The 23,025-nt window shown below is 49.8% G+C and overlaps 1 protein-coding gene across 1 annotated transcript in view; it reads left to right on the forward strand.

The window, feature by feature from the left end:
- Positions 1–923: 923 nt before the first annotated feature.
- ARHGEF2 (Rho/Rac guanine nucleotide exchange factor 2) overlaps positions 924–23,025 on the forward strand; it is a 151,250-nt gene continuing 129,148 nt past the window's right edge. The window contains exon 1 of the mRNA XM_073566940.1: positions 924–1,058. The gene's annotated coding sequence lies outside the window, so the exon portion shown is untranslated. The remainder of the gene's footprint in view (positions 1,059–23,025) is intronic.

The raw sequence follows: 23,025 nt of genomic DNA on the forward strand, positions 1-23,025 counted from the left end.
TGAATGGAGTGACGGTGAACATACTCGGACTCTGCTCCTTTTATTGTCTATGCGATTGCTGAGTAATTCGATTTTTCGTGAATAACCCTTCAGACTAGCATGCTGACTGTCTTCATAAAATACTGACAGACTGCTGTACGTACAGCATATGACCACCAGGTGGCAGCAAAACTCAGTTCAACACAATGCTGATCGGCTCCTCTGATTGTCTTGTACTTTCTTTCACACAGTTCTGTTCATCCTGGGCTTCCTGGTTCATGAATAGAATTCCAGTATTCCAGTGAGAACTGACAGAACATGAAGGGCGTAGTGGTGAGTAATGACAATTTACATTAATTCACTGTCTGTGGGAAGCTGGATGACAGACCCCAATAAGGGTGCCTTCATCTTGAGGAGTCTTTGTTTACTTCCCTGCAATGATGACCTTACGTGCATCCACATGACCGCTGCAGCCAATCACTGGTGGTGATGCATGCGTGACCGGCAGGAAGGCGCTCCAGTGCTGCAGACGGTGAGCTGGTGACTGATGGGCATTATCTGACATGTTCTGGGGAGCACAGAAGAGAAATAGGGTCTTATCCGGTTATAGATAGTAAAGATTATGGTCGCCTGATAAGGCAGTGTTCACACCACATAGAGTGCAGCTGCCGCAGGTCCTCAGAGAAAAGAGGAAAAGGGAAAAAGTAGACGTATTGTGCTGCTGGAGCCAACATGCGGACTTCCATTTTTTCCCTTAAGGAATTGCGCTTTAAGCGATTGTCCGCGTAGGCTGTGCATGATGATCGACAGGTCTGGACTGTCAGCTCTGCGGCCCCTGAGAATCAAAGGCAGAGCTGACTCCAACCTGAGGAGGAGGAGGAGATGAGGCTGCAGGGAGGGGAAGAGGGAGGAGGACAACCCGGGAACTGGAGTCAAGTCCCATCCAGCAAACACTGTACTGGGAGAGTCCGGAGCCGCAGCTGGGAATACACATTGGGACTGGTCAGGATCTACTGGGTCCAGGGGATCTCACGGGATCTGGGGATACAAGTCCGATCATCTCCTGCGGATACGACTAGGTAAGAGTGCAAGCTCTTCTGCCAAATCCTGCAGCCGCTCGCCAACGTGGGCTGCCCCCGATTGTAAGCTCTTGGGGTCAGGGGCTTTCTCGAGGATGCACCCTCTAAATCCTAAGTGATTGGCGCAGGGGTCACCCACCTTTCCCAGACTCCAGAATGACACGGTGGGTTAATGTTGGCATCATCAGAACAGGTAGACAATGCTGGGACTTGTAGTTGTAGATTGCCATGTTTATGCCCCTGGCACACAGGTTATTAAATTTGATCTGGAGAGCAAGGAGACAAACGGGCGCCATAAATTATTGGGGCAATGTCCCAAAGACTTTTCTTAAAGGGGGACTACACATGTGTGGGGCACTTTGCTCTCTGCGGCTCACTTAGGAGGGCGACAGGTTGGGCCAAAGCCTCTGTTTGCCTAGTCACAGGTGTCCCAGTAATATGAGCCGACCCTTTAAATGCCGACACCCTGGTGATCAGGGGATTGTTAGAAAGCGTCTCCTGCCCTGTTTGCTCAGCTCCTATTGTTCCCATGGACGTTCCGGGTCACCGGCGGGCGAAAACGACACCATAAAATATGATACGGTGCCACGTAGAGGAACTACAAATCTCAGCATGCTCATGCACATATTAGAAATTCTTAAAAACCTTCTGCCTCTGCTGGGTTTATTGGCATCAAACTGATGCGTTTTCCATCTTTCTCTTTTACTGAATATCACTGATGGCTGTTTTCTGCTGGAAATAGCACCACCCCTGTCTACAGGCTGTGTCTGGTATTGCAGCTTTATTACACTGAAGAGAGTGGGCCAGAGTTGTAAGGCCATTCCTAACCTGTGGACAGGGGTGGCGCTGCTTCAGGAAGGAAACAGCCATGTTTTCTTTTAACCATGGCGAGGTCGTAAGCTGTAAAATGCTCTTATTAAAAGTGTACTATAGACCACAGCATCTCTGACATTAGCCACGTGAGAATATTACAAATGATCTGTATGATCTTGTCCACGCGTTTTGGGCTTTATTGAAATTGCGAGTGATTGGTTGCAAGGGGCAACGAGTATGTACTTCCTATCCGTTCAATCAGCTTTATTTACATAGTGGGAATCTTCAGAATGACGCGTTTCGGACTCCTCTGTAATGAAGGGCCTGGCTGTGTGGAGACGTGGCCTGTACAGGAGCTGATTCATAAGTCACACGCCCTGGTTATGTCACCCGGTGGGCGATCCAAGATCACTACTATCTCCCGGTTGCTATGGACGGGAGATTACAGGGGAAGTCGGGCATGTAGACGCAGAAGTGCGGAAAGGCCCGATGGGGGCAGGGCCAGCGCCATGACGGGCGCCAGTGGAGTGGTCTCCAGTGTTTGTGCTCGAGGTTTGCGACCCTTGACTCTCAAGTGGTCCCATCGATGACTTGAGGGCCCTTATGACTTGTACAGCCGCTGCCATAAAGTCTGCTGCTCCTGTATCTATTACAGTCTGCGACTTCACCATGATCGCCTCATCTTTTCTTTTTCACCATAGTTAGTCCACCAGGTGGCGCTGCTTCATTGCTTTCTATGGGAAAAGATTGGAAACTAGAAGTCGTTTTGTTATGGCCTATGCTGGCAATATGGCGGCCACAGCAACTTGTCTTCAGATATGTGAAATTTTCCGGATTTTTAAGAATTTTAGGATTAGCGTCGCCTTAAGACGATTTAGCCATTGATCCACTGGCTAATTGACCAATTAGTAAATGAGTACAGCGGATAATTATCACTTCGCACAAACGTGACGTCATCGGAGCCGAAGCAAAGGATTCTGGCAGGCAAACGCGCAGTATTAACCAATTCAGTGCTGCAATACTCTTGGACGGGGTCTATGGTGGTATTCCGAGGTGTGACATGAGGTCTTGTGACTGCGGGCAGCCATCTCAGGCTCGGACTGGCCCACAGGGTAACAGGGGAATCCCCCGGTGGGCCCCTGTGCAGATCTGGGCCCCCAACCCCACTATATGGACAGTACTTAGCATAATTCACTTGATTCACTCTGTACAGAAAAAAGCAACATCTCATCACTCATTAACCAAACTGCCCAGTGTATTATTATTTAGAGAAATAGGTATAATTGTGAATGAGGGGAGTGTAGAATTTGTACGCAGGTGAAAAGTGGGCCCCTCAAAGTCAATGTTACTGGTGGGCCCTTGGCACCACAGTCCGACGCTGAGCCATCTTGTCACTTTCCTAACTTTTCTCATAAAATCCTTAGCCGCCCTGGGTGGGGCGAGATCAAAGACACTTGGGACTTGTGACAAGCGGAAAGTTGGCAGACACCCTGTATGGCACTGTGGAGACCCTGCTCAAGGCAGCATGGTGGTCAGTTGGGAAGGAGCCCCCTTTAGTCGAGGCTGAGAACATGAACATGCCGGTATTCCCAGGCATATTTCCCGCTGACCCACTCTTCTCCATGAGCTCATCCCTGCTCCGGGCCGGATGCACCCATGTAATGTGCACATGATAACACTTCCTGGACACCTCACGTAAGGTCAGCAAGGTGTTCTGACCCCGCAGGAAATGGTGGGGTTACCCAGCAGATACAGCCGGGGTCAGATATGATTAACCTTGTCCTGACCACACGTGCTATATATGGTGACAGGATTAGTGTAACACACGTATGGGCGGTGGACACAGAATGGACGGGCTGCACCCACTCCACGGTGGCTCTCGGCGATCCACTGCATGACGTCAGTGGGAAACGACCAGAAGGGGATGGGGACAGCTTGATTAAGATCCAGATTTAGGAATTTGACCCGTCACAGAGAATCGTAAGGAAAATGAGGAATATGGATGAAAGTAAAGAGGAGGCAAGATGGAGCAGATAGGAGATGGGTGTAATATACAGAAGTGGAGGAATCCCAGGGGCCGCCAGGAAACCACAGCTGATAACAACGAGGGAAATCACCATGGGAACAACACAACATGAACACAGGACCTGGAGCCAGCAGTATCCAATGTGGGATACTGAGCTGCATCTGATCCTAGCCTGTGTGATACTGTCTGCTGAGCCGTGTATCTAATCCTATTCTGTGTGATACTGACTGCTGAGCTGTGTATCTAATCCTATCCTGTGTGATACTGTGTGCTGAGCCGTGTACCTAATCCTATCCTGTGTGATACTGTCTGCTGAGCTGTGTATCTAATCCTATCCTGTGTGATACTGACTGCTGAGCTGTGTATCTAATCCTATCCTGTGTGATACTGTGTGCTGAGCCGTGTATCTAATCCTATCCTGTGTGATACTGACTGCTGAGCTGTGTATCTAATCCTATCCTGTGTAATACTGACTGCTGAGCTGTGTATCTAATCCTATCCTGTGTGATACTGACTGCTGAGCTCTGTATCTCACCCTATCCTGTATGATACTGACTGCTGAGCCGTGTATCTAATCCTATCCTGTGTGATACTGTCTGCTGAGCCGTGTATCTAATCCTCTCCTGTGTGATACTGACTGCTGAGCTGTGTATCTAATCCTATCCTGTGTGATACTGTGTGCTGAGCCGTGTATCTAATCCTATCCTGTGTGATACTGACTGCTGAGCTGTGTATCTAATCCTATCCTGTGTAATACTGACTGCTGAGCTGTGTATCTAATCCTATCCTGTGTGATACTGACTGCTGAGCTCTGTATCTCACCCTATCCTGTATGATACTGACTGCTGAGCCGTGTATCTAATCCTATCCTGTGTGATACTGTCTGCTGAGCCGTGTATCTAATCCTCTCCTGTGTGATACTGACTGCTGAGCCGTGTATCTAATCCTCTCCTGTGTGATACTGACTGCTGAGCCGTGTATCTAATCCTATCCTGTGTGATACTGACTGCTGAGCCGTGTATCTAATCCTATCCTGTGTAATACTGACTGCTGAGCCGTGTATCTAATCCTATCCTGTGTGATACTGACTGCTGAGCCGTGTATCTAATCCTATCCTGTGTGATACTGACTGCTGAGCCGTGTATCTAATCCTATCCTGTGTGATACTGTCTGCTGAGCTGTGTATCTAATCCTATCCTGTGTGATACTGACTGCTGAGCTGTGTATCTAATCCTATCCTGTATGATACTGTCTGCTGAGCTGTGTATCTAATCCTATCCTGTGTGATACTGACTGCTGAGCCGTGTATCTAATCCTATCCTGTGTGATACTGTCTGCTGAGCCGTGTATCTAATCCTATCCTGTGTGATACTGACTGCTGAGCCGTGTATCTAATCCTATCCTGTGTGATACTGTCTGCTGAGCTGTGTATCTAATCCTATCCTGTGTGATACTGACTGCTGATCTGTGTATCTAATCCTATCCTGTGTGATACTGTCTGCTGAGCCGTGTATCTAATCCTATCCTGTGTGATACTGTCTGCTGAGCTGTGTATCTAATCCTATCCTGTGTGATACTGTCTGCTGAATCGTGTATCTAATCCTATCCTGTGTAGTACTGTCTGCTGTGGATGATCTCTCCTCGGTTGCTCTACGTTGATGTTTTTGATGTCATCACAGTCGCTGATGTCATAATGGAGGGCGTTGGACCATCACACTTCCCTGAATACCCCAGAATGTAGTGCTCTGTCCCTGGAGGTTGTGTCCTCAGGACACAATGTTGGAGCCGTCAGTGCCCTTCTTCACCGTTCAGCCTATGTAGAGACTGAGGGACCTGCACGGACGTCAGGTCATGTGACATTGTGTGGTGTCTGGCAGCGGCTCAGTCACAGGAGCAGGGGTGCAGGGTAGTCTCCGCTCTGATCACATGTCATTATATCAGTAATGTCATTACCAGGGGCCACGCGGGGCTGACAACCTCTTACACACAGGGTCGGACTGGCCCACCGGACTCAGGCACTGAAATCTGCTGGCATAAAGGGCCAGCGTTAGGGGCAGGCCGACTAGGCAGCTGTCTCAGGGGTCCCCCAGACAGTGGTGTATCGCTAATAGTGGCACACCATGCAGCCGCTCTGGGGCCCGCCTGACGCCAGTGGAGCAGGGAGTGACAGGAGGCAGGAGCCGGCTGCTGTGGCTAAAGTCTGTGCCTGCTGCTAAAGAGAAATGGATATTCACTGCTCCCTACGCCCATAGTCCTTCCCACCTCTATGCACTGAAGCCAGCGCCAAGAGATGGGAGGGACTATGGGCATGGAGGGCAGTGAATATTCATTTCACTTCAATGGCGGGCACAGTAGCCTCAGCTGCAGGCTTCCTGCTGCTGGAAGATCACTTGTGCCCGCTATGAAAGGGAAAGAATCCATGGGAGTTGAGAGCGGTGATTATTTATTCCATTTAGTAGTGGAAACGTGATCACCCAGATGGTGCAGGAACCAGCGGCTGCAGCTACTGTGCCCGCTAATAAAGTGAAATGAATATTCACTGATCTCCACTCCTATAGTCTTTGGCGTGGGGTGCAGTGAATATTCCAGCAGCTGTCCTCAGCTTGTAAGCAGCGCATTACATTAATGTCATGCGCTGCTTACAAACTGCAATCAGCTGCTGGCATCAGAACAGGAGGCTGCGAGGGAATGCAGGGAAGGTAAGTGCAATGGTTTATGTTGTTTTTTTTTTTAATGGGGGACATTTATACCAGGATGGGGAGGGGGCCATGCATACCAGGATTAGGTTGAGGGGGCCATGCATACCAGGCTGGGGATGAGGGGGCCATGCATACCAGGCTGGGAATGAGGGGGCCATGCGTACTAGGCTGGGCATGAGGGGCATACCAGGATTGGGATGAGGAGGCCATGCATACCATACTGGGGATAAGGGGGCCACGCATACCAGGCTGGGAATGAGGGGGCCATGCGTACCAGGCTGGGCATGAGGGGCATACCAGGATTGGGATGAGGAGCCCATGCATACCAGAGCGTGAAAGGGGGTCATGCATACCAGGATAGGAATGTGGGGGCAATGCATACCAGGATAGGGAGGAGGGAGCCATGCAGATGAGGATGAGGGAGTCATGCATACCAGGACAGGGATGAGGGGGGGCATGCATACCAGTATGGTAATGAGGGGACCTTCCATACCAGGATAGAGATGAGGGGGCCATGCATACCACGATGGTGATGAGGAGGGTATGTATACCTGGATTGGGGACATATACATTACAGGATGGGGGATATTAGTATAGAATTGACCACATTTTTTCAATTTTTTTCTACTTTCCTCCTCTAAATCCTAGGTGTGTCTTAAATACTTTATATATCAGTGAGCACGTGGTGGCCATAATACTGTAGGACTGCATTATATTCTATGTGGTGGGCTGCATTGTACTATATGAGGGCTGAATTATATTCTAAATGGGGGCTACATTATATTCTATGAGGGAGGCTGCATTATACTCTATGATGGGGTTACAATATATTCTATGAGAGGGCTGTATTATACCCTTTATCCTATGAGGGGGTTGCATTATACTCTATTATTGGGCTACATTACATACTATGAGGGTGCTACATTATATACTATGAGGAGGCTGCATTATATTCTATGAGGGGGCTGCATTATATTCTATGAGGGGGCTGCATTATACTCTATGATGGGGCTACACTGGGCTGCCACTAAGAATTTTAGGGCCCCATACTGGCAAAATTTTCGGGGCCCCCTTGAGAGTCCACCCAGGCTAACCCCAGCCCTGCCTCCACCCCTCGAACCATCCACAGTCCCACCGCCCTCTCTTGAAAAAATTCCACTTCTGCACCACATCCTCACCAATCACACATTTACATTTCCCATCACCACATACATAACCAGCAGCTTTTGTTTTGGCCAAAAGATTTTTTAATCCGCCACTATGACAAGGTAGACTCTTTTGGCCGGGCTCTACTCTGCTGTAACTTACTAAACATTTGTTAAAATATCCAATACAATTTAGGTATAGTTTTATTTATTTTTTAATGTTTAAAATGACCAATAATATCACAAACAAGTAACAAATACCACCACACCATGACCAGACCACATATTACCACCATATAGTGATCAAATAATACCACATACAAGTAACAAAAACCGCCACACCATGTCCAGACCACATATTACCACCACAGTGACCGAATAGTAGCACATACAAGGAACAAGTACTGCCACACCATGACCAGATCACATATTACCACCACATAGTGACCAAATAATAGCACGTACAAGGAACAAATACCGCCACACCATGACCAGATCACATATTACCACAACTTAGTGACCGAATACTACAATACTAATCATTAATAAAAAAACCCACAATACTAATATCACCATAAGTGCCATTCTACACAGGAGCTCTGTATATAGCGTCAGTGTACAGGTAATACAGTGATCTCCAGTGACATTCTACCCAGGAGGTCTGTATATAGTAAACAGTGTATAGTGTTAGTGTAGAGGTAACACACTGACATCGCTAGTTGAAGTCCTTCATCTTCGCTTTTTATCGTCATCTAGTGCACACTGCCATCACTTCCTCCAGCCAGGACTTGTCTCTGCAAAAAATAACACAGTTATCTAAAGCACATTCCCCAATTTTTCCCCAACCTCTACACTATGACAGATGAAGAAAAAAAGATAATGTGTCGCCCTGCACAGTAACAGGACATCTTTTCCACACTGAAAACAGTATCCTCAAAAATAATATCCTTTAATTCGCCTCTACAGCAATAATATCCCACATTCTGGACCCCACATGTCCTCCCATTCTGCCTCATTTCTCTCGATATTGCCCTATAGTCATCCATAACAGGAATATGTTGGCGCTATAGAAATAAAATTATTATTATCATGTACCCCATAATCATATATAGCAGTATAATGCACCCCCATAGTAGTATAATGTACCCCATAGTCATATATAGTATAATGCACCCACATAGAACTATAATGCACCATCATAGCACTATAATGCACCCTACCGCCACAGCACTATAATGCAGCAGCCCCATAGAAGTATAATGCAACACACCCATAGGAGTATAATGTAGCAGCCCCATAATATAATGCACCCATAGTATAATGCAGCATCCCCATAGCAGCATAATACACCTATAGTATAATGCAGCAGCCCCATAGTATAATGCAGCAACCCCATAGCATAATTTAGCAGCCCCATAGTAAAATGCAGCAGCCCCATAGTATAATGCAGCAGCCCCATAGGAGTATAATGTACCCCATACCGGTATAATATGCTCCATACCACGGCTTTCCAAAAAAAAAAAGTTTTTCCTTACCTCGTCAAGTTCCAGCGATGTCCTCAACTACGATTCGGCAGAGGCTTGCAGCGTCATTTCGGCATATAACAGTGACTTCATACGTCGGCGACGTGCGCACTGACGTCAGCTGCTGGCCTGTGATTAGCTAGAATCTGTTAACTGTTACCGTGCGGGAGGAATCTCCTGCACAGCAACAGATTTTAACTGATCGTGTGTCTGAGGACGCGTGGTCAGTTAATGAAGAGGCAGGATCCTGGCACTCGGGCCCGGTGAGCAGAATAAGGGCAGTAATGACAGGGCTGTTGCTACATTATATACTATGAGGGGGCTGTCTTATACCCTTTACCCTATGAGGGGGCTGCATTATATACTATGAGGGGGCTACCCCAACCCCTGCTATATCATTAAGACGTGTACTACGTTATATTATACCCTGATATTAGCGCGTTTTGCAGCAAAATTGGTGGTCTTGTATTTATTTCTATGTAGGTACATAGTGGGCCCCAAGCATGATTTTCTCTGGTGGGCCCAAGGTGCTTCAGTCCGACGCTGCTCACACGTGATATACGGGCTGGTTGTCGGCAGAGCTGTTATCTGCATGTAACGTGACACAGGCGCCGTCCATATTACATCATAGGTAATTAAAGTTTAATTAGCAGAAGGAGTGTGTGGAGTGTGCAGAGTGTGCCTGCACCGCCGTCCCGCTAGCTCATGTCTGACAAGTCCTGTCACGACCTCAGGTCCTACATTTCAAAGAGAAGAATTAGCAATGTCTCAGGCTGACGTCTGCGCCGATCCTCCACCCAAAATATCACTCTAGCCCAATTATCCGCAATGATCCTCCGCTCCCGTGGCCACCGCAGCGTTTGATGTGACAATCTTGGAATATTTACAGGTAATTTACAGCCGCCATCTTGCTGACTACAGGCCCGGAGCATGCAGGGTGGAGGAGTGTGCAAAACATCAAAACCCTGCAGCATTTCATGTGGTTTATGTAGCTGAGGCGCGATGTGCTGCAAATCCCCTCTGAGGTCAGTGGTGGGTAATCTGATGAGTGGGGGTCCCGTGACCTGGGGTGGGACCACAGAAGTCAAGTCTATGGGAAGGAGCTGTTGGGGATGACACGGGTTGGCTGGGGGCTTATCTGTACAGGCTGTGACAGAGACTTGGCACTGCTATTGTGGCCTGCAGCCTCGTGTTTACTTTACAGTCAGTGCGGGGATGACATCCGTCTCCGGCCCCACCTAATGTTCTCTCAGCTATAGTCACTGGGCCTGACCAAGTCCAGAAACAGAACTGACCGCCAGCTGTGTCCGGGGATCCACGGACCCCACACCCACTGAGAATCGGGGACTATATTCATCATCCCTGCGGAGAAAATCTCACCCAGACACACAGAGAGGCGACCCCCAAGTACACATTCATATACCCAGGAAGTGCTGGTATAACAGGGGCACCTCCTGAATATAATTATATATGTACAGCTGGTATAACCTGGGCATCTCTCTCATCCCCTTCAAATTTTTCACTCTTTGTTTCATTGCAGCCATTTGGTAAATTCAAAAAAGTTCAAAACAAATATAGAAATTTTTGCAAATTTATTAAAAATGAAAAACTGAAATATCACATGGTCATAAGTATTCAGACCCTATGCTCAGTATTGAGTAGAAACACCCTTTTGAGGTAGTACGGCCATGAGTCTTCTTGGGAATGATGCCACAAGTTTTTCACACCTGGATTTGGGGATCCTCTGCCATTCTTTCCTTGCAGATCCTCTCCAGTTCCATCAGGTTGGATGGTGAACGTTGGTGGACAGCCATTTTCAGGTCTCTCCAGAGATGCTCAATTGGGTTTAGGTCAGGGCCTTGGCTGGGCAAGTCAAGAATGGTCACAGAGTTGTTCTGAAACCACTCCTTTGTTATTTTAGCTGTGTGCTTAGGGTCATTGTCTTATTGGAAGGTGAACCTTCGGCCAAGTCTGAGGTCCAGAGCACTCTGGAAGAGGTTTTCATCCAGGATATCTCTGTAATAATAATAAATAATCTTTATTTTTATATAGTGCTAACATATTCCGCAGCACTTTACAGTTTGCACACATTATCATCACTGTCCCTGATGGGGCTCACAATCTAAATTCCCTATCAGTATATCTTTGGAATGTGGGAGGAAACCGGAGGAAACCCACGCAAACATGGGGTGAACATACAAACTCCTTGCAGATGTTGTCCTTGGTGCGATTCGAACCCAGGACTCCAGCGCTGCAAGGGTGCAGTGCTATCCACTGAGCCACCGTGGTGTACTTGGCTGTACTTGACCGCATTCATGTTTCCTTCAATTGCAACCAGTCGTCCTGTCCCTGCAGCTGAAAATCACCTCCATAGCATGATGCTGCCACCACCATGTTTCACTGTTGGGATTGTATTGGGCAGGTGATGAGCAATGCCTGGTTTTCTTCACATATACCGCTTACAATTATCACCAAAAAGTTCTATCTTTGTCTCATCAGACCAGAGAATCTTATTTCTCATAGTCTGGGAGTCCTTCATTTGTTTTTTAGCAAACCCTATGCACGTTTTCATATGTCTTGCTCTGAGGAGAATCTTCCGTCGGGCCACTCTGCCATACAGGCCCGACTGGTAGAGGGCTGCAGTGATAGTTGACTTTGTGGAACTTTCTGCCATCTCCATACTTCATCTGTGGAGTTCAGCCACAGTGATTGGGGTACTTCTTTACCTCTCTCACCAAGGCTCTTCTCCCACGATTGCTCAGTTGGGCTGGAGGGCCAGGTCTGGGAAGACATCTGGTGGTCCTAATCATCTTCCGTTTAAGGATTATGGAGGCCACTGTGCTCTTAGGAACTTTGAGTACTGCAGAAATTCTTTTGTAACCTTGGCCAGATGTGTGCCTTGCCACAATTCTCTCTCTGAGCTCCTTGGCTAGTTCCTTTGACCTCATGATTCTCATTTGGTCTGACATGCACTTTGAGCTGTGAGGTCTTATATAGACAGGTGTGTGCCTTTACAAATCAAGTCCTATCAGTTTAATTAAACAGCTTGACTCCAAAGAAGGAGTAGAACCATCTCAAGGAGGATCACAAGGAAATGGACAGCATGTGACCTAATATGAGTGTCTAAGCATAGGGTCTGAGTACTTATGACCATGTGATATTTCAGTTTTTCTTTTTTAATAAATTTGCAAAAATTTCTACATTTCTTTTTTTTTTTTTTCAGTCAAGATGGGGTGCTTCAGCAGTAACTGAACCTGATGCCACTCCGGCGGTACCTGAACAGTGAAGCTGCATCTGAGGTACCTGAACCCTGAAGCCGCACATGTGGTACCTGAACTCTGAAGTCGCGCCCGCGGTACCTGAAGTCGCGCCCGCGGTACCTGAAGTCGCGCCCGCGGTACCTGAACTCGCACCCGCGGTACCTGAACTCTGAAGCCGCACCCGCGGTACCTGGACTCTGAAGCCGCACCCGCGATAAACGAAGCCGCATCCGCGGTACCGGAACTATGAAGCCGCACCAATGTCTGTCTGGGTTAGTGGGTCGCCCTCCCAGGGCTGTGGGGTACTAGGTACCGGGCCGGTATCAGTGGGATGTGTCACAGCAGCAGTGACCCGGACCGTGGCCCTGGGCGCCCAAGTAATGGGGAAATGTGAATGGTGGAATGTAGTTAGATGGAATAGTTTGTGACGCCACCTGTGGTGTTCGGCAAGTGAGATGTTAGGCCGACGCTGCTTGCAGAGCCTCTGGGGCTGGTGATGGGTTGCAGCCAAGATGGTGAAGCTCCCCACAGGTGGAGCTGTAGCCCCAGGGCAGTGTAGATGTAGGGGAAGAGGAGAGGCGCAGGCGGTGTAGAAGCTGGTACCCAGATGTAGTGGTGCTGGGTGTGTTGGCGCAGGAATCAATGGAGGACACCAGAGCTTGTAGTTCCAAAGCTTTACTCACAGTCTGTAGTACACACAGGTGCCGGCCTCCGTGCCATGTCCTCCGGGTCAGAGACTCAGCCAACCTCCAGGCAAGATGGAATGCTCCCTTCCAACGCTCCGCCAACATGTGCCTTTCTGAACGTCTCCTCTTATAGCGCCTTTTAGTGTGAAGATCTCCTAGTACTGAGTTACACTGGAGTTCCTCCTAACAGATGTTCCCAAGAACTCTACTTGTACGGCAGACAGCTGTAGCCTGCTTCGGGGACTCCTTACTCCTGAGTCCCGGCTCTCTATCCGTGTTGCTGTTGTGCCCCCAAGTCTTAGATGGGAGTAGTGCATTTACAGCCCACTACTCCACCGGTGTCTGCTGCAGAACCATTAGTGTCCATACAACCTCGGGGATCGGGCCCCAGCCTTGCGCTTAGAACTTCTAGGCAGGGTTCTTCCTCTAACCCACGTCCTCTGTGTTCTCTTATTCTCCTACGTTCCGTACTTGTCTTTCTTTCCTATGGAAGCTCAGGCTTCAGTTCAATGTTTTTCTCCTTTCTTTTCCCGTGCCAGCAGACCCGGGTCACTCAGGTCTGCTGCAGCACTCCTTCCTCCATCCCTCTCTCAGGGATCTTCTTTCCTCACTCCTCTCTGAGTGACTTCCTCCCTCAGACTGACCGACTCACTGACTGACCTGTAATTCTAAACCTTCCCGCTCTTTTATGTACTCTCAACTCCACCCACCTCCCAGCACGTTTCGTGTTCCAAGCAGGGAGCCACCAAAGGTGCTCTGCTACACTCTAAGCAAGGAGCCGCAATGTGGCTTTGCTGAACTACCCTGTTGTGTGGGGTGCGAGTGTTGGAGCATGGTCAGGAGTTCCCACCTTACCTGGATGGTGTGGCACCACACCTTAGGAGAAGGTGCAGTACCTCTGTGGTGACTGAGCCTCAGGGGCGCCACATACCCCCCCGTTAAACACAACACGTCTGCAGACTGCATGGCAAACAAAGTTGACAACACAGGAACATACAAATTTTTGTAATGCTGAATAAACATTTCTTATACTAAACTTCCCAATGTGGGAGGTACTCATTCTTGAACGTTGCAAACAAGTCTTAATTAACTATCTAAAGTCTTAATTCAAAAGTGCAATTCTCAATAAATTCAAAGTGCTATTATCTATTACTCACTATCACGTCAGTATTCTTCATCAACACATTTCTTCATCATCTTTCCTTTTTCACACTTTCTACTTTTCTATATACTTGGTTCACCATCTACATTTTCCAAATCCTCATTCTTTATTCAAATCTCTCATCTCTTTATTAAAACATTCCTACATCTTATATAACAGTTATCATAAGACACATCATCAAATACTTCACATTAAAACTTTCAATAATTCTTGTAAATGCTGGACACCGCTCCCAGCGGGGATCTCTTGCAGTGTCCTTTGATTGGAGTCACACTCCACATGAGGTAGACTTTATCTTCGCAAAGTGTCTATGTAAAACCAAGGCACCTAAAGAGGTGCAACTATTTACAAACACAGTTCTGGACCATTCAGCGTTCATGATCTCTATAGTTCAAATGGAAAAGGCTGCCAATAAAACGGAGCAACACTGGAAAAATAAACTAGGACAGGATAACCAAAAATAGGAAACTGGTGCAAAAATAGAAAACAATGGCACACAACTGTGCAAATACCCTCCTGGGCAACGAGATTTATTAACTAATGGTTGCTGTTCCCTCCTGGGGTTCTGGAAGCTGATAACTGGGAACTGCTACCAGATGAAATACTTTGGGTGTCTTCATCCTGCTGCTGATTGCTTGCCAAGCGCATGTATGGTTGTGGCAGCTGGTGTGATTGCTGCCTAGGGCCTTGAAGCTGTGGTAAAGGGAACCCATGATGCATATCAATGCCCACCAGCTGCTCTCCCTTGGCGGGTGGTTCCGTCGCCCTGGTGCGGGGCCCGACATCTGGGGAAGCCATAGCCTGTTGGCGCTGATAAGCGGCTACGCGGGGGTTTTGCAGCCAAGGGATCCCGAGGTCACTATCCCAAAGCGACCTAGATTCCTCCAATCCCTGAAGATGCCGAATCGTGTGCGCCTGTTCCAGCCGTACCCTCCTCAGTAGGGACCTCCTCCACCTCCCCATCTCCGACAGTCTAGTGCCCCCAGCCGACTCTTCCAACTGCCCCATTTCGAGTTCCTGCAAGCCAGCCTCGGACAACGTGAATTCGGGGGGGTAGCCCATTAGGAGGGCCGGGGTATATACCTGGTGTCTCCTGGCGGTGTGGGTTCTGCTCCGGTGCAGGCATGGTGGCAGTGGACGCCGCTCGGTGCGTCACCGGGAACGGTGGTGAAGCTAGCGGCGGCTCCGGGTCCGCGGGGGTCTCTGTAGGGACCTGCGCAGCCACGTCAGGCCCGGACGGGGGCTTCTCTTCCTCCGCTTCAGCTCCCAGGGCCTCATACAATTCTTCCTGTGGCGGCAGCGAGGGGGCTGGAGATGCTGCCGGTGGTGTGATGGCGACGGCAGGCTCCGCGGAATCTGCCTGTGGAAGCTCCGGTGCAGCAGCGGCGGTTACCGTAGGTGTAGGCCCCTCCCGGGCGTGCTGCCAGTTCAGCCTCCACAAGGCCTCCTGCCTCAGTCGCAAACATTGGGTCAGCCGGGCAATCTCCTCCTCCAGCTGCTGGCGGTTCATCTCAGATACTGGGTTGGAGCATTCATCCATGGCGCCAGGGAGATTCAGCATAACCTCCCTGCGCTCCTCCGGCCTCCTCCCGTCTTCTTCCAAAATGGCGTTCTGGCGTTCTTCCTGCCTCAGCCCCTTTCCCGCCACTGGCTTCTGCCCCTCCTTCTTGGGGCGGCGTCTTCTTCCAGCGCCTCCATACCAAGCCAGTATACGAACCCCTCGGGGGGTGGGCCATGTTGCTGTCACATAGTAATTCAGGCAGGGGAGGCCCAAGACTGTTCGCGGTATTTCCTAGGACCTCCCATATCGTCACGCCCTTCTTCACAGCGCCAGCGGCCATTTTTAATGTTCATTTTACAGTCTATTAAATTGGGTCTTCTGCACATTCTCAAAATGTTTAAGTCCAATAAATCTTAGGCACACAGATCTCGATGGCATCGGGTCTCATCATCCTGTTCGTGACGCCAGGTTGGGTCGCCCTCCCAGGGCTGTGGTGTTGTGACGGTCACGTGTGTCTGGACGCAGATGTTTCCACAAGGCGAACCCATAACACACGTGACCCTGGATACAGCACCTCCAGTGGGGCGAATTTAAATAATAAAACATGCAGATGGATACACCGCCTCCACCTGGCGAATTTAGGTATTACACGTTAATATAAATTCTGGAAACCCCGCCTCCAGTACGGCGAATTTAAATAATAAGGGGGACCTGGGAAAAATTAACAATGGTGGGCCCTGCGATAGGGAATAGGGAAGTGGAGACCTCCTGAGCTCCCCTGAGCCAGTGTCCCTGCACTCCTAACGCTCCCTATGCCGGTTCCGCACCGGGCGCCGCACGCGTACCTCAACGCCCTTGCTCGCCCTGACCCTAAACCCTCACTAGGGAATTGGTCGGTACGGAAACTAATCCCACCACTGCACTAACAACACACATGAGGGAAAGAGACAATACAGGGGGACACCACTTAGCTTTATGCTCTGTGCTTATGCTCCTGCAACAGAGCCCTCCACCTGCGTGCGTCTTCTCCACCCGGATCCATCACCATAACAGGATCCTTAACCATAGTGCAGCCTTGGAGCAGAGTCCACCACCAGTTGCTGCTTAGTAACAGAGTCCCAGAGATGAGTTCAGCTTCTGCCACGAAGGCAAGCATGCTTGAGTCCAGTTCAGCAGCCGAGTCCCACATGGTGAGTGCCACTCTCCATAGTCGCCACTCCACCAGTCCATGCAGACACTTCCTGCCGACACCATCACTGCGACCCCACCACGCCATGCCAGCCCTTCGTCCAGACACCATAGCTGACACACGTCCCCCCAGCTAAGCTGCGCAGGACTCCTCCTCAGCTCCATCCTTCCACCAGGCTCTCACCAACTCAGAACAATGAATGAATGAAGACCACCCCTCATTAGGGAAACACCTACAGCGGGGACGCCCAGATCCTGAGTTCACCCCACCACTACCTGACACTTCAGGTTTATGACAAACGCACCGCTGGTATTGGCAATATATGTTCATTTTGGAGGCACCACTCGTCTCCACAGCGCCGACCTGGGGAACGAGTTTATGTATGGGTATGTTTGCTATGAGCTGATCAGACTCCACAACACACTTCCACAAGATGTTTTTTGGTGGCCACCCATACACGCTCGTTCACACACAGGTTCGGACCTGAACGTTTATTGCACACATTCGTTTGTCATAATTAGTGAACTCATTCTGGACTTGACAACAAGGGCGTCCTCCTGTGTCACCACACTCACACCCCCGCCATTCACCAAGGGACACCACCGTCCAACCCTCTTCACCATGAGGTCTGCGCCTCCCAGGGTTGGTTAATGGCGAGGGTTGAGATTTGTCCCTACTCCCCCGCAGCACACCTGCTGCGCACACCAGGAGGAGAGGGACCGGATATGGAGGAAATATACACTCACTGGTCGCCTCGACACGACCAGGAGGGGCGGCTTCTTCGGTGGTATTTGAAGATTTGGCGTAAACCCCGCGGACTCCACACCAGTCTGCTCATCACCGGGACGTACCCCTTTCTCCTCGGGGAATACCAAGCAGCTCCGTGGGGCACCATTCCTCCCACCTGCCTGGGTACGCCCGCGTGCATGAGCAAGTCTCGCTCCCCAGCAGCGACTCTAGGGGCTTTTAGCCAGATCACAGCCGCCATATTTTTTTTTTTTTTTCTCAGCAGAGGCCCCAGACCCAGATAACTGCTGCTGCAGCGGCTTAAACACACCATGCCGCTCCCAGTCACCTCAGTGAAGCCCAGCAGCAACTGCTCAAAGGTCTCCACATGGCCAAAGGCCCTAGACCCTGACAATTGCTCACAGGACTCCACATGGTCAAAAGCTCACCAGAAAAAAAACTGTAAGGCTGGTGATAATGTCACGGTCACGTGTGTCTGGACGCAGATGTTTCCGCAAGGCGAACCCATAACACACGTGACCCTGGATACAGCGCCTCCAGTGGGGCGAATTTAAATAATAAAACGTGCAGATGGATACACCACCTCCACCTGGCGAATTTAGGTATTACACGTTAATATAAATTCTGGAAACCCCGCCTCCAGTACGGCGAATTTAAATAATAAGGGGGACCTGGGAAAAATTAACAATGGTGGGCCCTGTGATAGGGAATAGGGAAGTGGAGACCTCCTGAGCTCCCCTGAGCCAGTGTCCCTGCACTCCTAACGTTCCCTATGCCGGTTCCGCACTGGGCGCCGCACACGTACCTCAACGCCCTTGCTCGCCCTGACCCTAAACCCTCACTAGGGAATTGGTCGGTGCGGAAACTAATCCCACCACTGCACTAACAACACACATGAGGGAAAGAGACAATACAGGGGGACACCACTTAGCTTTATGCTCTGTGCTTATGCTCCTGCAACAGAGCCCTCCACCTGCGTGCGTCTTCTCCACCCGGATCCATCACCATAACAGGATCCTTAACCATAGTGCAGCCTTGGAGCAGAGTCCACCACCAGTTGCTGCTGCTTAGTAACAGAGTCCCAGAGATGAGTTCAGCTTCTGCCACGAAGGCAAGCATGCTTGAGTCCAGTTCAGCAGCCGAGTCCCACATGGTGAGTGCCACTCTCCATAGTCGCCACTCCACCAGTCCATGTAGACACTTCCTGCCGACACCATCACTGCGACCCCACCACGCCATGCCAGCCCTTCGTCCAGACACCATAGCTGACACACGTCCCCCCTGGCTAAGCTGCGCAGGACTCCTCCTCAGCTCCATCCTTCCACCAGACTCTCACTAACTCAGAACAATGAATGAATGAATATCACCAGCAGTGATTACACACCCTGAGACTCATTTATAGAGCCCCACACCTGATTCATATTTATGTGTGCATTAAACCTAAAGTGCGATACCACTAACCACCACTGGGGACAGTCAAGTCACTTTGGCAACTTGCCAAAAGGAAAAAAAAAGTTCACTCTGTGCTTTTAAAACTGTCAGATCAAATTCAGATCATGACAGGTGTACTCGGTACCGGGCCGGTATCAGTGGGATGTGTCACAGCAGCAGTGACCCGGACTGTGGCCCTGGGCACCCAAGTAATGGGGAAATGTGAATGGTGGAATGTAGTTAGATGGAATAGTTCGTGACGCCACCTGTGGTGTTTGGCAAGTGAGACGTTAGGCCGACGCTGCTTGCAGATCCTCTGGAGCTGGTGATGGGTTGCAGCCAAGATGGTGAAGCTCCCCACAGGTGCAGCTGTAGTCCCAGGGCAGTGTAGATGTAGGGGAAGAGGAGAGGCGCAGGCAGTGTAGAAGCTGGTACCCAGATGTAGTGGTGCTGGGTGTGTTGGTGCAAGACTCAATGGAGGACACCAGGGCTTGTAGTTCCAAAGCTATACTCACAGTCTGTAGTACACACAGGTGCCGGCCTCCGTGCCATGTCCTCCGGGTCAGAGACTCAGCCAACCTCCAGGCAAGATGGAATGCTCCCTTCCAACGCTCTGCCAACATGTGCCTTTCTGAACGTCTCCTCTTATAGCGCCTTTTAGTGTGAAGATTTCTAACAGATGTTCCCAAGAACTCTACTTGTACGGCAGACAGCTGTAGCCTGTTTCGGGGACTCCTTACGCCTGAATCCCGGCTCTCTATCCGTGTTGCTGTTGTGCCCCCAAGTCTTAGATGGGAGTAGTGCATTTACAGCCCACTACTCCACCGGTGTCTGCTGCAGAACCATTAGTGTCCATACAACCTCGGGGATCGGGCCCCGGCCTTGCGCTTAGAATTTCTAGGCAGGGTTCTTCCTCTAACCCACGTCCTCTGTGTTCTCTTACTCTCCTACGTTCCGTATTTGTCTTTCTTTCCTATGGAAGCTCGGGCTTCAGTTCTATGTCTTTCTCCTTCTTTCCTTTTCCGTGCCAGCAAACCCGGGTCACTCAGGTCTGCTGCAGCACTCCTTCCTCCAACCCTCTCTCAGGGATCTTCTTTCCTCACTCCTCTCTGAGTGACTTCCTCCCTCAGACTGACCGACTCACTGACTGTCCTGTAATTCTAAACCTTCCCGCTCTTTTATGTACTCTCAACTCCACCCACCTCCCAGCACGTTTCGTGTTCCAAGCAGGGAGCCACCAAAGGTGCTCTGCTACACTCTAAGCAAGGAGCCGCAATATGGCTTTGCTGAACTACCCTGTTGTGTGGGGTGCGAGTGTTGGAGCGTGGTCAGGAGTTCCCACCTTACCTGGATGGTGGGGCACCACACCTTAGGAGAAGGTGCAGTACCTCTGTGGCGACTGAGCCTCAGGGCCGCCACATTAGTGGGTTGCCCTTGCACACCCAGGGCAGCGGGGTATTCAGTACCGGGCCGGTGTCAAGGCGGGAATGTGTCACAGCAGCGGTGACCCGGTCCGTGGCCCTGGGCGCCCAATATCAATGGCGGTGATGTTAATGGTGTTAAAGTTTATACGAATAGTTCGTGACGCCACCCGTGGTGTTTGGCAAGTAAGATGGTAAGCCAACGCTGCATACAGATCCGCTGGGACTGATGGTGTGGTGCAGAAGAGATGGGATAGCTCCCCACAGGTGGATCTGTAGTCCCAGGGCAGTGTAGGTGCAATGGATGAGGAGAGGAGCAGAATGGTATGGAGGCTGGTACCCAGGTGTAGTGGTGCTGGAATAACTGGAGGACACCAGAGTGTGCGGTTCCAAAGCTTTACTCACTGTTTGCAGTTCACGCAACTGCCTTCCTCCGTACTGTGTTCTCCAGGTCAGGGCTCCAGCCAACCTCCAGGCAGGATAGGATTCTCCCTTCCACACTCCGCCAACATGTACCTTACTGAACGACTCCTCCAATACGCCTTTAGGTGCGAAGCACTCCAGTACTTAGTTACCCTGGAATGTCTCTCTCTAGGTGTTCCTAGTCTTTACTTGTATGACAGACAGCTGTAGCCTGCTTCGGGGACTCCACTCGGTTCTCTATTCAGTTGCTGTTGTGTCCCAAGTCTATGATGGGAGCAAGGCGTTAGCGGCTCACTACTCCTCTGGTGTCTGTTGCCGGACATAAAGATCCAATCAACCTCGGGAACCGGGCACTGGCCTTTGCGCTCTCTGGACTGGAAGGGTTCTCTCTCTTTCTCAACCTGCTTCCCACCGTCCTTCTATTCTCCTTCGCCCTTCGCCTGGATGGTGGGGCACTACACCTTAGGAGAAGGTGCAGTACCTCTGTGGCGACTGAAGCCTCAGGGGCGCCACATTAGCATTCCAGAGTCCTTACTGTCAGAGCCTGTTCCAGTATCGGAATTCTGTCCTACCAGTGACTACGAGTCTGTGTCCAGTCTGTCTGGTGGCTCAAAACCCGTGTTGTCTGAACAGTGTCTAAATCCTTTCTTGCCAGTGACTCTGTGTCCATGTCTGCGATCCTGACCCCTGGGGTCAGCAGCTGTAGCACCGGGGACAGCCTAGGAGTGGTAATTGGGGGCTTGCAGCAGCTCAGTCTGTCTCCACCATCAGAAGCTCTAGTGAAAACAAGGTAGCCGCTTAGCCATGCTTCTCCTAGGTAATCCCAGTCCGTAGCACAGTGGGTCCACGATCCACGTGTGTGACATATATTTGTATGGGCTTCAGTTCTCTGATAGACGCTTGGTTAGGCATCGGTGCAGGGTTTTTATACCAGAATAAAATAAAGTTTATTGTCCTTCATAAACTTTACAGCTCGTTCTTTTTTCAGCGTCAATAGATAAAAACATTGTCCTCTCTCTGGGTAAGGCAAAGTAAATCAAACAATGTTACCAACTTGGTACAGTATTACAGGAATCTCTCAGGCTGCAGTACAGACTATCGACCAGCTCTGTCAATCTCCAGCCTCAGCACACTACTACTACCTGAGCTGGGCCATCTGCATGTTATTAGGTCTGTAACACCCGGATTGGAGTGTGGGAGCGACCTTCCCCACCCTAAATCATTCACTGCTGAGGCACGGCGGTGCCTGCATCCCCCACTGCGCCACCAATGTTTTTTTGCCATACCAACAGGATCTCTGCTCCTCTAGCACCTGGACTATTGGCTCTAATAATAATCTGCATTTTTGTGAAATATTGCCTAGCAGTGATAAACTATCAACCGGTGACTACCAAAACTCTACTTCAAAAGGGCGACTATGTGATAAAGGCTGTTGTTAGGCCGAAACGTCAGCTGTCGCTTCATCACCGTCAATTAAATAAAAAGCTCACTATAGCATAATTTACGTGTGCAGTGATTCTATGTTGACTTTATATCCACCAGCTCTGTCAATCTCCAGCCTCAGCACACTACTACTACCTGAGCTGGGCCATCTGCATGTTATTAGGTCTGTAACACCCGGATTGGAGTGTGGGAGCGACCTTCCCCACCCTAAATCCCGGAAACAAAATTCAGTCAAAATAAAACCTCAGTAAAGCATACCTGCCATCCAGGATCTTACGTCCTGCTTTCTTACATACCCCCCCCTCCTGCACAAAGCCGAAGGGGAGGGTTGATTGTTCCTCTCCAAGTATCTCTATGGACACGCATCTAGCATGCCATCTAATGCCAATGTCTGGACTATGAGCAGAAATCCGGTGCTACCACCAATGGTTTCCTGCAGAGGGCCAGTTTAAGCTCCTGAAATGCTCTTTCAGCCTCTGGAGATCACTTAACCATAAC

This window comes from Dendrobates tinctorius, unplaced genomic scaffold (genome assembly GCF_039654945.1).
Source record: "Dendrobates tinctorius isolate UK_male_01 unplaced genomic scaffold, ASM3965494v1 ptg000019l, whole genome shotgun sequence".
Classification (NCBI taxonomy): domain Eukaryota; kingdom Metazoa; phylum Chordata; class Amphibia; order Anura; family Dendrobatidae; genus Dendrobates; species Dendrobates tinctorius.